This window comes from Cryptotermes secundus, unplaced genomic scaffold, assembly GCF_002891405.2.
Source record: "Cryptotermes secundus unplaced genomic scaffold, Csec_1.0 scaffold612, whole genome shotgun sequence".
NCBI lineage: Eukaryota > Metazoa > Arthropoda > Insecta > Blattodea > Kalotermitidae > Cryptotermes > Cryptotermes secundus.
This window is the reverse complement of record NW_019729902.1, coordinates 1,290,031-1,295,095: the sequence shown is the minus strand read 5'-3', so window position 1 is coordinate 1,295,095 and position 5,065 is coordinate 1,290,031. Positions and strand designations below refer to the sequence as shown.

The 5,065-nt window shown below is 37.2% G+C and overlaps 1 protein-coding gene and 1 long non-coding RNA gene across 2 annotated transcripts in view; both read left to right on the top strand.

Moving 5' to 3' along the window:
• The window catches only part of LOC111865764 (bis(5'-nucleosyl)-tetraphosphatase [asymmetrical]), a 20,295-nt gene that overhangs the window by 3,429 nt on the left and 11,801 nt on the right, over positions 1 to 5,065 (top strand). The gene's annotated exons all lie outside the window — the stretch shown is intronic.
• On the top strand, positions 1,439 to 2,343 carry LOC111865766. Its single transcript, XR_002843031.2, has 2 exons — positions 1,439 to 1,617; positions 1,744 to 2,343. It is a non-coding gene; the product is annotated as an uncharacterized LOC111865766 (long non-coding RNA).

Below are 5,065 nucleotides of genomic sequence, written 5' to 3'. Positions count from 1 at the left end.
TTTTTGCTTTTTGGGGAGACCACTGCACTGTTCACTTGGGCACAGTGTTCCCATGCACGTCAATGTATACAGGAAGACCGCACTAGTGACACACACATACACAAGAAAAATACGCCACACAAAAACGTAACTACACAGAATCGCAATATTTGATATACGAAATCAACACGATGAAGAAAATCACGAAAATGTTTATACCAGTCATACTATTACGCAGTATACATTGCAGTGTGATGGCCGCAAAAAGTGCAACGACGGCATTCTGATCATGAGATAGAACAAAACGTTGACGTGCATGGGAGCACGGTGGGCAAGTGAACAGTGTAGTGCTCTCCCCAAAAAAGCAAAAAAGAAGAGTTAGCTGATGATGGCCCATGTGTGGCCGAAACATGTCGTAAATTGGGGGGGGGGAACCCGTAAAACTAAGAGACTTTTTAGAAATTGTGATAATCACTTTTAATGTAAAAAATGTACTTTTAGTGGCCTATTGACATTTTTAATGATTTTAACATTATAAAGTATTAAAATACATTTTTAGTGAGTGACATATTCTTGATGTCTTTTAAATTGTTGCATTATTTACGTGTACTTTGATAATAAGAATATGTACATATTGTCGCGTGTTACCTATGTAACGTTGTTGTGGTCACGTGTCTCCTATTCAGTGCGACAAATAACTTCCACGTACGTCTGGGATTCAGCGAATAAGTTATTGAACGCTCACTTTTACACCAGCGAGTACAATTATTATCACGTTCAGTATCACCGAAAAACTCTTCAGAGCTGGACTCTTATAACCTGGTTTCGGACGCGATAGAGGACACTTTCGCCCAGGGTTCCATTTCACGTGTTCTGTGCTCGTTGCCGCAGAAATGCATTATTTCCGTTATTTCAACAGTTCGTTGCCATGGTTATTCCTAGGCAACGATCTGTTGGTATTCGAGTTGTCGCTGTGGGAATTCAACAATTTCAATTGTAGCCGTTGCGCAGCGATGGACGACGTATAACACGTTACAGTATATTAATATTGGGTACAATTAATATTTTAACAACCAATCAAGCGCCATAATAGAGTATGACTAAGAAATAACAACACTAATATCCAGTGGCGTAGCATGACTACCGAAAGCAGGGAAGCAACTTTATATACGTGTATATAAATTTTTTCTACATACCCTATAGTTTCTATCTTCTATTTAAAAGAAAACAGCTAATAGTTTAATATGTATTGTATATTTAAGCTAATATATTAAAATAACACAATTTTATAGCCATCAAATGACAGGGTTGTGAACCTGGAATATAATTAATGCTTACTTTATTGTTTATAATTCAGCTCGATTCTTCTGTTTTTCTTGGGAAACAGATCAATAACCTCATCTAGAAAGCTGGGTTTGGACTGCAGTTTGTTTAGGAAGGACTTTTCAATGTTCATCAAAGCCAGTGATGACAACCTATCCTGGTTCTGCGAATTTCTTAAGTAGTTTTTTAATCTCTTCAGAGCTGAAAATGAGCGTTCATCTGCAGCACTTGTCGCTGGTATTGTTAATACTAGCTCACATAATTTGAAGATTTGCGGGAAAACGCATGATAACTGAAGAGCATACATATATTGATGTAAGTCATACACACTATCTTTTGCCATATCTGGGTCCGAAAACATTACTAAAAGTTCACTCTTTAAGGCAACAAAGTAAAAAAATGCACCATAATTTTCTTTTAAACAGGAAAATGCTTTTTCAGGAAATGAGGTTCTATACATGGGAAAGTATCTGGCATCAAGAAGACTCAAGAAGAGGAGCGTAGCGTTCTCCGAAAATCTAACAGAGACATTCTGACACACGACATCAATAATTTCACAGAACAGCCGTTTATAGGAGTTTTTTCTTTCTTCTCCACTCATTGAGTCAATGCGAATTCTTTTGGGTCGAGTTGGGCCATTTGAATCGAAGACATTTTCCATTTCACTCCAAAGGTGGTCAAATCCTCCCCTTAATCTTTGCATGTGATGCTTAAATTCGTCTATTTTGGTATTGCAAAAAGCTATATCAGATCTCTTAGTTTGTAGGATTTTGAAAAGAGCGCCAGAATATGGAAAAATTGAAGAAAATATTTTCAGCATGAAATTGAAATCGAAATCCCTTAGAAGAGAGAGAAGTCCGCGTGCAGAAGAAATTGTTTCTACATCCCATTCTTCTGGTTCCTCTATTATAGACACAAGAAGATTCTCAATTCCTTCTCTGTATTCATGCACAGTTTCAGCAAGTCGGCTATGGTACTGCCATCGAGTAGGTGCGATAGAAGGAAATCTTTTCCTAAGGTGGGAATCCAATGCTTCAGTCCTTTTTGTGGACTTGGCAAAAAAAGTTCTAAAGCCAGAGAGAGTAGCAAAGAAGACCTTAACTTCCTTAATAAAACTAGCAGATTGTGCTAAGACTAAATTTAGTCTATGCGCATAACAATGAACAAAAATGGCGTTTGGGTACTGCTCGCGAATTTTTGCTTGTACTCCTGCATGTTGTGATGCCATAACAGCAGCACCATCATAAGTCTGTGCAATGAGTTTGGGACCACATTCAAAATCATTTAAAATCTCAAGAGCATGGTTAAACAAGGAATTGGCAGAACGGTCAGAGCTCACGTCTGTAAAACGCAGAAACCTTTCTTCAACATTGCCATCAGCTGTCACATATCGAAGAACTGAAGCCAACTGACACTTATTCATCACATCTGAAGTCTCATCAAGAATTAAAGAAACATAATTAGCCTTTGAAATTTCCTTTTTAATTTCCATTGTCATCAATTCAGATACAGAATGTATCAGTTCATTTTGGATGTCAGGAGAAGAACCACGGAAAGCAGTTGAAGACTCTAAATGATTGTGTAAATCAGAATCATAACGTGCCAGCATATTTAAAACCTCAATGTAATTTCCTCTATTAACAGATGCCACGCTTTCATCATGTCCCCGAAATGCTAAACCCTGAGAGCCCAGAAAACAAACTGCTGTAATTAATTGGCCTACAAATTTCCTGTTCTGTTTCACAGCTTCATTGTGTTTTTCAATTGACTGTTTGTATTGGCTGCTTAGAGAAAATTCAATCCTTCTGTTTTTACCAAACAGTGTAATTTCTTTAAGACAAGCAATGTGATTAACTGAATGCCCATGTCGTTTGCCAGATTTGTAAATGTTGTTAATGTCATTGTAACCAGCACTGTTAAACACGTGTTTTTCTTTAGAAAACAAGAGACAAGGCCAACAGAATAATTTGTTTAGTTTATCACACCCACACAACCATGGAATAGCCTCATATAAACTGGTATTGAAATGCCGTGTGCAAGATTTCACTTTTGTATGTAAAGTTAGATTAGGCTTAGGTGCACCTTCTTCTATTATCTTAAGTTTCTCATTATAACTGAGTGAACTGAACGGTGTTTGAAGAAGTTTTTCAATCACACAGTGGTTATCACATGAAAGTGTCATGTTTCTATTTTTAACTTAACAGCAATCACAAAAACACTGGTCATAAAGTTATAATTACGCAAAGCAAAACAAATTCTGTATCGAGAAAAATACAGAATAATAACTAAACTGACTTGTGCATAAATGAGACGCTAACACCTTCTGAAAACTAATACACACGCTTAACTGCCAGGTCACAGACTATTCTACTGCGAACTGCAATGCCTTACATCTGGCAACATTGCTGAAAGCACGAATCTAGTAGCATACCATAACGGATAGCTCACTTACAGACAACATTGACATTGGTCAGCCAGTTAACCCAGGGGAGGGTGGAAGCGAAAGACCTGCTGCTTCCGCGCGTGTTGCAGTTTGAAGTACCCTGCATTTTTGAAGAAAATAACTGATCTATCCTGATAAATTGTTTATGTAACACATTAAAACTTGCAATATTCTCATTATATGTAATATATGTTCTCAGATTAATTAATATTTTGAAGTATGAAATATTTTTTCGAAATTGAAAAATTGCCAGAAATGTTCTTGGTTGCTTTTCTATAGGGAAGCAATGCTTCCACCACATCCATGTACCCTACGCCCCTGCTAATATCATATGATGAAGAGTACAAATTATAAAGCTCAATCATTATGTAATTTTCTCCATTCTGTCAGTTTCTCTTCCTCTCTTAGTTCCAAATATTCTCCTAAGTAGTGTTCTTAAACACCTTCAACCTTTATTTTTATCTTAGAGTGAGTGATCGAACTGTGCACCTATATAAAGCAGCAGGTAAAATCGACACACTTTTTCAGCTAGCACACAATAAAAGCAAACAATTACTGCACACTAATGAACTTATCAGAAGTCACACACCTGGTTTATAATGTCTTATTTCAGGCAAAACTAATGAACACCATATATGAAAATGGAGAGTGGCACAAGGACTTTACAGAAGTTACAATGATTGCCTTAAAGAAAAAGACAAAAGCTACAAAATGCAGCGACCATTGCACAATAAGCCTTATTGCACATACAGCAAAGATAATAGCAAACATACTTAAAAGAAGAATTGAAAGGAAAATAGAGGATATACTTGGAGAAGATCAGTTTGGATTTAGAAGAGGAAGAGGAACCAGGGATGCAATTGGGATGATGAGAATTATAGCGGAACGAACTTTGGAGATAGATGAAGAACTGGCAGAAGGCATTTGACCAGGTAAACTGGGTCAAATTAATGCAGATCCTAAAAGAAACAGGTATCGATTGGCGTGAAAGAAGATTGATTAGCAAATTGTACATGGATCAGAAAGTTAAGAGTACGACTGGACAGAGGGGAGACAAGAAGTGTGCAGATTGGAAGAGGAGTTCAACAAGGATGCTGTTTATCACCAATTCTGTTCAACTTGTACAGCGAATGCCTTACCAAGGAAGCTCTGGATGGGCTCGGTGACTTCAAAGTAGGAGGGCAAATTATTCAATCTGTGAAATATGCAGATGACCTTGTGTTAATGGCTAAGGAAGAAACTGTGCTACAGGGCATGATTGATAGACTAATTGAAATTGGAAGGTGCTATGGCATGGAAATGAATGTGGAGAAAACAAAA